Source organism: Dunckerocampus dactyliophorus, chromosome 7, assembly GCF_027744805.1.
Source record: "Dunckerocampus dactyliophorus isolate RoL2022-P2 chromosome 7, RoL_Ddac_1.1, whole genome shotgun sequence".
Classification (NCBI taxonomy): Eukaryota; Metazoa; Chordata; class Actinopteri; order Syngnathiformes; family Syngnathidae; genus Dunckerocampus; species Dunckerocampus dactyliophorus.
The window spans coordinates 31269715-31281244 of NC_072825.1; the positions used below are offsets into that span (position 1 = coordinate 31269715).

At 41.0% G+C, this 11530-nt stretch overlaps 1 protein-coding gene across 2 annotated transcripts in view; it reads right to left on the minus strand.

Annotated features, from left to right (window-relative positions):
- The window catches only part of si:dkey-199f5.8 (beta-1,4-galactosyltransferase 3), a 41415-nt gene extending 30798 nt beyond the window's left edge, over nucleotides 1-10617 (minus strand). For both annotated transcript variants that reach the window (XM_054781466.1, XM_054781465.1), the window contains exon 1: nucleotides 10400-10617. The gene's annotated coding sequence lies outside the window, so the exon portion shown is untranslated. The remainder of the gene's footprint in view (nucleotides 1-10399) is intronic.
- Nucleotides 10618-11530: the final 913 nt, after the last annotated feature.

The following is an 11530-nucleotide window of genomic DNA, read 5'->3' on the forward strand; positions in this document are numbered from 1 at the left end:
GTCTGAATAAAAAGGCAGAGAGGGTGGGCGGCCCTTGGGGAGAGTCCGGTGTCTTTGGAAGGCTTCGGTCTGCTAAGGAGCTTCTTCTTCCCCTTTTTGCGAAAAGCAGTTTTTCTGACTCCGATTGTGTTCTGTGATTCCTGTCTCTCTGCTGGTGCGCGTCCTATCAGGATAACCTTGACAGTGTCATAATTATCGCATGTTTTATTTTTAATCGTTCGATTAATTGATTATCGTGACAGACCTGGTTACGAGAATGAAGTCAAAATATGAATGAAGGCATTATTATGAGAAGGCCAAAAAAGAAAAACTAAAAAGAAAGATTTAATTTTGGGAAAAATTAGGCTGGAGAAAAATGCATAATATGACAATAAAGTCAGAATATTACAGGAGTAAAGTCATTATTTTGAAAACAAAATGTACAAATTTAAAAAGAGTAAAATGGGGAAAACAAGAGAAAGGACAGTAGTTTGTACAAATAATGTGCTTTTTCACCTACATATGACAAAGCTGAGAAGCTCTTTTCTTGAATATTTATAACTTCTTAGCATATTACAAAATATCAAAGTGTCCCTTGTCGTTGCACATGGACAAACACAACAGTCCAAAAAGTTACACAATGTACTTTTGACTTCCTTGTTCACCCTGCACAGATATCCTTCCTTTCTTTCTTCCTATTCACATTTATTCACACTCCTGCTTCTTATGCTCGAGTTCACTGGCGCTAGAAAGCCACGACACAGCATTATTTCATCCCCAACCATGTAAATATATGTCTGCGTGCACACGTAACACATGAATGCATGCAAGAGAAGTGTAGAACATCATGTGGGGACAAGAGCTCAGGGTCAGCAGCATCACTATTCACGTCTGAAAAGAAATGTGACATAACAGGCATGCTCTGGATGCACCCCCCACCCTCGGGGGACATCATACACAAACGGACCATTAAAAAGGGAAAAGGGGGGATGCCCCTCAAGGGACAGTTTGTCTAACATTGACCCAAACATCCACACCACTATCTTGTACCATATGCTTTCACTATACTGTACTAGCAGGCTAACCGTGTAGCAGTATTATTTTTGTTATGGAACGATGTCTCCTCTTGGGATGGTGTAATAACCACAGCTTGTTCTGTCACGATAATCGAATGATAAAAAAAACAACAACCAAAAAAACAAAGTCGATCATTTTGCCGCCCTCAATAAATTGACGTCCATGCATGCATGTTTGTTTTCCTAGGGCCAGCGCGAAGGCTGCCAGCGTGCTGTCTAGTAATAGCTACATCAACAAACATTATTCTATTTATTGCTGTGTGTGTGTGCTTTTTATTGGAGTGAGAGAGTTTTTTCTTAACAGAGACAGGGTCTATTTTTTATTGTCTTTGGTTATGACTGACTTTTATTTAAGTGCAATTTTTGCAAAAAGAATGAGATTCCATTTTATTTTCATCAGGGCTTTTTTTGTCTTTTGTTTAGTTTATTGTGTTTATTTTATTTAAACTCTCTTGACATTCCGATTACAATGTTAAATACTGTTGTTCAGAAATGAACATCTATTGCTTTTGATATGATGTACTTTTACGTCACATAAATCATGAAAAAATGGTCTCAAAAAATGTTGTCAATAAGATTGATTGTGGACAATAATTTGTAGGACAATTATCGTCCAGCAGAGTTTCTTATCGTGACAGGCCCAACCACAACAATTTCTATAGTACATGAGCCAGTTTTTGTTTCCTAAGTGGAAATTCATTCAACTCAATTCGCACTTGACGGTTAACTTATTTTTATGCTTCTACAACTTGGGTATGGTACGGTATGATATCCTTTTTTCAGACATGAAGGACCATCATGCGGTTCCAGTTGCACAATTCGTGCCCAAACAGAAACAGAGCTTATTTAATCCAACCCCTTTTCCGTATCAGTTACGTATCATTCACACCATATCTTTTACATGCCAACACAGAGTACATTTCGTTAGCTTATGCCATCATTGAGGTTTTTTTTTACTTCCTGTGTGTAAGTGTTAACATTTTCTAAAGGTCCTGTCACACCTTGACGATTTAGCCAGCGTACGCCAACGTATGAAAAATTTGGCCAATATGCTGGCGTACGTCGAATAAGTTATGGGTAAGTTTTGTAGAAGTTAAGAGCACGCTGAAGCACGCCGGCATACGTCGTAGTACGTCCAAGTCGTCCAAAAATTTTGTGTATGCACAAAACTTTGACGTATGTCAACGTATGATTCATACGTACCGCATACGCGGGCAATAAGTTATGCGATCGTTGACGCCCGTTCACACACGTTATTTGTAAGTTACGCACAAGTCGTAATACGTCAACATACCTTGAGACAAAACTGTGTCTTCTTGGCTAGGGTTGGCTCAGAGGAGACGGAGATAAAGTACAGATAAAGTACATTATGCAATGCCTTGAAGGATATTTATACTGCTACATGCTTGACCAGTAGAGGGCACTGTGACACTGGGAATGAACCTGCGTCATCTCCGTCAGAGTGAGAGTGGGAGGGTGAGGCTGTGGGTGGTGATGGATCCCTCTGCCCTGATACTTCTTGGCAGAGGTCTTGGGAAATGTCTTCGGCATGATGCTGATGTTGACACTGCGATGTCTAGTGAGGTGAGTCATCAAGTGGCAGCCTTTTTATAGGCTACGGCACGTCATTGTCGGCCATACGCTGCCGTGCGGTTTGCATAAGTTAGACTGGTGACGGGCATAAGTTGTGAACGCCGGCAACACGCTACGCATTCGTTGGTATAAGTTGTCTATAAGTTATAGAAACGTTCTATATAAGTTACTAATACGTCATGTATACGTCGAACTCGTTATGAATACAATATGTATACGCCCAAAATTTTAAAAAACGTCGGCAGTTCAACGTATGCCATCAAAATGATCACGTCGGGCATGCGCTGGCTAAAACATCAAGGTGTGACGGGCCCTAATTAAAAAGAGAAAAGAATAGAGGATGGGCAGCAATGGCTAGCTTGTGGCCGCCTGTAACTGTGAAACCATAAACTGTAAAACGTATAATAACCTCATGATATTATTACCTCCAACGCGGAGGTTATGTTTTTGCCGGAGTTTATCTGTTTGTGTTCAAAATAACTTGAAAGGTTGTGAATGGATGTGGATGTAATTTTCAGGAATTGTCAGAAATTGGATATGGAAGAACTGATTCATTTTTGGGGGTGATCCGAACCACCGTCTGGATCCAGGAATTTTTAAAAAGATTTCTTTAACATTGATAGGACCATTTTCGGCATTTGTACATATAACTCCACAAAAAATGGTCAGAGCACTTAGGGAAAAAAAAAAAATACAGGACAAGTCTCCCACAGGTTCTACAAAAGATCAAAGACTGAGCCAAAAAATGTAGGACTATATTTTGGTGTGAGTGACAATATGGGGCGTGGGGAACTATTGCGCTTGGCGGAGGTCTGCGCTCTCCGAGTGCTTTTGTAGTTACACATTTGATTAGTGTAGTATCATTTTTGTTCCATTCCATTCCATTCTCTTCTGCTTATCCAGGTCTGGGTCGCAAGGGCAGCAGTCTCTTCCCAGTCTCAGGCCACCTCTTCCAGTTCCACCAGAAGGACACCAAGTAGGTTCCAGGCCAGCTGTGAGACATAATCCCTCCAGCGTTCTTTCGGTCATGACCCAAAGCTCACGACCATAGGTGAGGGTGGGAACATAGATGGGGGGGGGTAAACTGAGAGCTTTGCCTTCCGGCTCAGCTCTCTCTTCAACACGACGGACGGACGATGGCGACTGCATTACTGTAGGTGCTGCGCCGATCCGCCTATCCAACATTCCCTCACTTCTGAACAAGATAAAATAAGTTCCCAAGTAATGAACACAATTGGTTCCAGACAACCGTTCTTATGTTGAATTGTTCTTAAGTAGGGGAAAAGGTAATATTAGCAATGATATAGGTACTACATGTACGTGTATACATATACAGTATATGTGTATGTATGTAAATATGAGTTTGGATGCAGTAGTAATATTAAACCAGGATAATTAATGAAAAAAACAATAATAAAAGTGATATAATAATACGTAATGATAAATGTTATTTACCTTTGAAGAGGAGTGGTCCAGCATACGTCGTTGTGGTGGAGGAGGAGGAGTTATTGAAAAAAAGGACAAATGGTGGTGGTGGTTAGACTCTTCTAAAAGAGGTAGTGTTCTGTGGGTGGTGTAGAATTAAGCAGGCCTATTAACTCTTCATAAACTTTAATCACACGCTCTGTCCGGGTTCTATCATTTAGCTTTCCATTTAGCTTTACACTGTATCTCCCCAGTCTAACTCTTCCTCTGTTGTTCCCATTAGCAGTGTCACAGTGCCCTCTACTGGTCAAGCATGTGCAGTAGCAGTATAAATACTGATTGAGCGACTACAAGGCAAAATAAAATAAAATATAGACCAGTCGGCTTGTGTTCGTATCCGCGAGTGTTCGCTAGTCGGATGTTCGTAAGATGGGGACCTAGAGTACTTGTGTCAAGTTCTTCTAGGACTTTACACCCGCCTAAACTTGAAAAGGCCGAGAAGATCGCAGAGGACGCTGTATCAACTCATCTCCAGTAGATTTCTTGAGGTTTATCCCACACTTCAACTATTTACAGGATAGGTTGATAACCTTTAAATCAGAGTTCAATCAAATTACTACTCATTTCTACACTGTTTGCAACCTAGGAAAACATCACATACCAGTGGTCTCTCCAATCTTCTCTTGCTACAATCACTTGAATAGTCATGACAAACATACTTGAATATTCTTCATTGTCTCCTAGACTCACCAGTTGTTTACTTTGTACACTCATCAAGTACTAATAAAGTCATCGTTCCCACCTGGGGTAAGACCTCACTCCCAACCCAGAGGGTGCAATCCGCTCTTTTCCGACTGAGAACCATTGCCTCGGATTTGGAGGTACTGCGTCCTAGGGTGTCATGGTGCACTTCTGGACATCCTTATGTTCAAACATGGTGTTCGTTATGGACAAACATTTCACCGCATGGGGTCGGATTGGCTATTTATTGTGCGGATTTGGTTGCATTTTGCCTTGTTTTGTTTTTTACTAAGAAAATATTTGAGAACTGTATTGTATTATTTATTTATTTAGACCTAAAAATTCTGTTATTTTTTCATATTAATTGTGTTCTGCCATATGTCTTTTTTCTCTTTTCAATAAAGCTACAGTGCATATCATAAGTATTCACCCCCTTTGCCAGTTTACCCTTTTGTTGCTTTCATAAATCAATCATGGTCAATAAAATTTAGCTTTTTTAAAAAAAAAAATATTGGAAAAAAAAACTCTTTAATGTCAAAGTGAAAACAGATTTCTATAAAGTAATGTTAATGAAAGAAAATTATATAAATGAAAATAATTGTTAATTGTTGCATAACAATTGCATAATTGCATAATTATTCACCCCCTTTTTAATTTAATGGTCTAATTCAATAGAGGTCCATCAAATTGTTGCCAATAGTCTCACAATGAGTGAAATGAAGATCACCTGAGTGGTGTGGGTGTGTTTCAAGTGATTGAGTTGTAAAACACCTGTGTCTGAAGGGTCCAGAGAGTGGTTGATCAGTATTCCTGGCTACCATTACACCATGAAGATGAACACTCTAAGCAACTCAGGGAAAGGGTTATTGAGAAGTACAACTCAGGGGATGGTTACAAAAAAAATTCCATGGCACTGAACATCCCTCAAAGTTCAGTGAAATCAATTGTCAAGAAATGGAAGGAATATGGCACTTGTGTGAATCTGCCTAGATCAGGCCGCCCTCGTAAACTGAGTGAGCGTGCAAGTAGGAGACTAGTGAGAGAAGCCACCAAGACCCCTACAAATACACTAAGTCCCCAACTAACGAACACAATTGGTTCCAGACGACCGTTCTTATGTCGAGTTGTTCTTAAGTAGGGAAAAGGTAGTATTACCAATGATATAGGTACTACATGTACGTGTATACATATACAGTATATGTGTATGTATGTAAATATGAGTTTGGATGTAGTAGTAATATTAAACCAGGATAATTAATTAAAAAAACAATAATAAAAGTGATATAATAATACGTAATGATAAATGTTATTTACCTTTGAAGAGGAGTGGTCAAGCATACGTCATTGTGGAGGAGGAGGAGGAGTTATTGAAAAAAAAGGACAAATGGTGGTGGTGGTTAGACTCTTCTAAAAGAGGTAGTGTTCTGTGGGTGGTGTAGAATTAAGCAGGCCTATTAACGCTTCATAAACTTTAATCACACGCTCTGTCCAGGTTGTACAATTTAGCTTTCCATTTAGCTTTAGGCTGCATCTCCCCAGCGTCTAACTCTTCCTGTGTTGGTCTCATTAGCTCTAAGGCTGCATTAGCAGTGTCACAGTGCCCTCTACTGGTCAAGCATGTACAGTAGCAGTAGAAATACTGATTGAGCGACTGACTACAAGGCAAAATAAAATAAAATATAGACCAGTCGGCTTGTGTTTGTATCCATGAGTGTTCGCTAGTTGGGTGTTCATAAGTTGGGGACCTAGTGTACTCTGAAGGAGTTACAAGCTTCAGCTGCTGAGATGGGAGAGACTGTGCATGTAGCAACTGCTGCCCGGGTTCTTCAAAGTCACTTCAAAGTCAAAGTTTTATGGCAGAGTGGCAATGAGAAAGCCACTGTTGAAGAAAAGTCATATTAAAACCACGTGGAAGACTCCATGGTCAAGTGGAAGAAGATTCTTTGGTCTGATGAGACCAAAATTGAGCTTTTTGGCCATCAGACAAGACGTCATGTTTGGCGGAAACCAAACACTGCACATCACCAAAAACACACCATCCCCACTGTGAAGCATGGTGGTGGCAGCATCACGCTGTGGGGACGTTTCTCAGCAACTGGACCTGGAAGGCTTGTAAAGATAGAGGGCAGAATGAATGCTGCAAAATACACTGAAATCCTGGGGGACAATCTTTTTCAGTCTGCAAGAGAACTACATCTTGGGAGAAGATTTATTTTCCAGCAAGACAATGATCCAAAACATACTGCAAAAGCTACACAGGAATGGTTAAAAAAGAACCAGGTAAATGTTCTGGAGGGGCCGAGTCAAAGCCCAGACCTCAATGCCATAGAGAATTTGTGGCTGGATTTGAAAAGGGCTGTTCATGCCCGATACCCACGCAACCTGACAGAGTTTAAGCAGTTTTGCAAAGAAGAATGGAGCAAAATTGCAGTGGGCACATGAGCAAGACCGATTGAGACCATCCACACAGACTCACTGCTGTGATTGCAGCCAAAGGTGCATCTACTAAATACTGACTTGAAGGGGGTGAATAATTATGCAAACAATTATTTTCATTTATATAATTTTCTTTCATTAACATTACTTTATAAAAATCTGTTTTCACTTTGACATTAAAGAGTTTTTTTTCCAATATTTTTTGGTTAGAAAAGCTAAAATTTATCGACCATGATTGATTTATGAAAGCAATAAAAGGGTAAACCACCAAAGGGGGTGAATACTTATGAAAGGCACTGTATGTCAAAATAGCACATTTTAGAGCCGTAACTATGGTACCGTGAAACCGCATCATCCAATGCGCAGCATCGTCTCCCGACAGAAGAGCAATTTCATCGCAGCCCATGCAGAGTGTCTTTTTGACGTGCATTATGTCCAGGCTTTCGCAGGCTGCATAAAACTATATGGCGGGCCGAATTTGCCCACCCCCCCCAGTCCCTGAGTTTAACACCTGTGAGCTAAAGCGCTACTTCAGGCAATAGAAATAATACAAATGTGGATTTCTTAAAAAGGCACATATTTTGACTGTTAAAAGTACACTTCAACAGCTTTGTGACTGATAAGCGTGTTCAAATAAACTCAGCTCATCTTTTTGAAAATGGTGGTCAGGACAGAAGGACATTGGAAAAACACACTTAGACAAAAACACCTGAAGGCACAACAGAGTGGAAGTGAAATTGCCATTCAGTGTGTGTTTGTGTGCAAGCGGGCCAGTGGAATAATATGCAAACACGGCCAAGGGGTGAAGCGGCAAAAACAACGCGTGCTAACCTTCCTGCTATGGCAACCCACCCTGAGCCCGGCCCATTCATTATGGCTGCAGCTGGTACACGTCTCCCAGGCTCTTCCCCCTGGGTCCAATCCACCGGGACGGACTGCACATCCTTTTTATACCTCCTCTACCAAGGCTGTGTTTCATCACGGACGAGAGGCATGTAGGTTTCTCGTTCAGAAAAAAATTAACTGTCTGATGATAATAAATCCATGACTTAATCACACAATAAATGAAAATAAACTAGTTAATTTTGCCCTCCTCAATATATCACCATGTGCATGCGTGTCTGTTTTCCTCGTCTCCAAACAGGCTGGAAGAGAGTTCACTCTGTGCATTGCTTTCAGCACCTTGCCGCTGCTAGCGCACGCACAATTGTAGAAATTTAATTAGTAGATTGCAATATATTGTATATTAGGATTGGAACGATTCGTTTCAACAAAGATTCGATTCATATCACCATTTGTGGTTGCTGATACGATTCAAGGACGATACTATTCAGTAAATTTAAATCAATCAGTAACTCTTTAGCCAAAAATTCAAGCAGTGTGACTGTGAAATGAATACCTGGATAGGTGAAGTTTCGTAGATTCCCCTTGTTTTTTGTAAGGGAATCGGGTACAACCGATGAACAATGCTGACATGCTTGAGATTAAATGATCAATGAGTAACACAAATGAGTTAAAAATGCAATGGAAAATGAGGATGAACAGAGGGTGGTACAGCTTACCATGATGAACTACTTCAATAACGCAATCCAAACATGTGCTTTGCACCCAATGGAGGGACGTTATGCAAATCAATGTTGTATGGTATCCCCAATTAGGTGGTGAAACTTTCTCACCTGTATGGGCAAATGTAAACTGGGGCTTTTTTGGGGGCTGATAATCTGATGGAAACACATGTATGCTATTCCACTTTGTAAATATTGCATATACCTCTTTTAAATCTCACTTATATTAGTAGTGTAGTGTGCACTAAATGTATTGTAAATACTGTAGCAATCGCTTAATAACCACTCAAGTGGCCAAGTACCGAGCACTCATATCCTTACATGGTTTGCTGGAATGTGAAACTCAAACTTATCTGTAAACAACACCTAACTTTGGATAAAAAGGCAGAGAGGGTGGGCGGCCCCGGCGTCTTTCAAAGGCTTCAGTCTCTGGAGAAGCTGCTTCTTCCCCTTCTGACTCTGGTCGTATTCTGTGATTCCTGTCTCTGCTGGTGCGCATCTTACCAGGATAACCCTGACATAATCCTCCTGATCAGATCAGCCATTTGACAGAACGGTGCAGCAACTAGCAAGAATACACTGACACACGTTTTGCAGCGCACGTATGTTAGGAATGTTACACAATTCAAGTCTGTGATGCATTCTGTCTGATAAAACATGACTTGAGCTATAATTTGATACCGCATTCACTTGTCTACCCCAGGTATTAAATAAGTTAGAACTCATTTCATAGCGGGGTATGGTGCCTTGGGTTCCCATTGCTTTAACATTGAGTCAAGACAAAAGCTGTGATCCGCCCACGGTGGTCTAGTGGTCCCTGTAAATGTCACTTAAAAAGGAGTTTCAAATAAGGCCAGATGAGTTAAATAAGAATACTGAATGAAGTCAATCAACTGACCAAAAGAAGACAATTCAATCCAAGACATTACTAAATGCAATGACAAAACGCAAGTGGAAAAGACAAATACAAAACAGGAAAAACAACATTTGATGATAGGAGACAGACGGGAGGTGGCGAAACTAGCGACCATTTTAAAAACTACCACTTTCTAGCCAACTCTCGTAACTTGTTAGCTGGTTTAAAACACTTCCGCATGTTGAATTCAAAAACTTAACCCAACTTTTAAGATCCCGTTGTCTTGGTGGTTTGACTTTTAGAGAGCTTGTTTTCAAATAAGTAAAGCAAGAAGAAAGTTTGTCTTGCGTCATTAAAGTTTTTTCGCATCGTAAAAGGAAGATGAACTAAATACCTACTAACTTGCTACCTTTGCAACATGTATTTCTTAGCATAAAGTTGGTGGGGGGGTTATGTTCACAAGCGTCGTTACGGATTCATTGATAGTGTGCGGAAACGTTGGCCATTCCAGACATGTTTCACGGAGGAAAAGAGGAAGCGAACAACATCGTCTCTTGATCTAGTAAACCCAGTGAGTCAATTTTTGTGGAACCAGAACCACCATAAAACATGACCGCCGACACCAGATCTCGAGTCGGCCAAGCTGCTGCGAGTCACCCGGGCTGTGGTTAGCATGTAGCCGGCTATGCTAACGCGCCCGAGTGCCGTTCATTCACTTCAACACTTACCTCAAAATACTTGATTTAATCCTCAAGCAAGTCCACTCGGTGGCGAATTTTTCCCAGAGTAGCGGGCCCGCTCCGTAAGGGGAATATATGTTTCCAAGTTGAAGCCCAGGCAGTAACTGAGCTGATGGACGATAAACCATGGAGGTCGCGCTGCTGCTGTTTCCTCCTCCCCTTTTACTGCAAAAGCAACCAGCAGCCATCATGTGGAAAAATAGCTAGCTGCCTGAATGTATGCACTTCCAGTACTGTTGTCCCTCGTCCATCGCGGATAACAGCAGACCCGACCGCTATAAGTGAATTTCCGTCTCCTTAGAGCAGTGGTCCCCAACCCCGGGGCCGTGGGTCATTTGGTACCGGGCCGCACAGAAAGAAAAAATAATTTCCATTATTTCTTTTTTGTTATGTTTTATTTTGAAAAGTGGCCGGATTCTCTCTGTTACATCCGTCTCACTTGATGCATGTCCATTGTGTGTGCGTTAACTTTCTCTCGACGCACATAGACTACTACTGTATTTTTAGCATTTTTCTTTCACCTAATATTTGGTGTCAAATGCTGATACTATGTGGGAATGCAAAAAGGTAAGTTTGGATGACTTATTGAGTGCTAATCTGCACATTTGTCTCAAGTTAATTCATGCTAGCGCACTGCCTCTTACCACACACGTCAAACAGCCATGTAATAATCTCTCTGGAAAAATTTGGCTGGAACTTGAACTGGTGGATGGTGGGTCGGTATTCATTTTGTGCTTTTAATTTTGATGTTATTCATGTCTTAGTTTTACACAATACATAATAAATAAGATAAATTAGACCGCTATAATGTACGACACCCCCGACCCCCCGGTCCGCGGGAGATTTGTGGAAACGCAAGCTGGTCCGTGGGTCATAAAAGGTTGGGGACCACTGCATTAGAGCAAAGAAAGCCTGTGTACTACGGAGCCCCTTTTTACCCATCAATTTCCCCTCATGTCCCTTTGGGTCTCATTAATTTACAGAGCACCTGAGGGGGGCCTGGAGAAAAAAAAAACATGATGGCTAGGAAATTTTTTTTTTTTTTTTTTTACCCGTTCTATTTTTTTTTCCTCCCTGTTGGGGCCTCCGTATTCCGGAGCCCCGGAGGGGACATGGAGA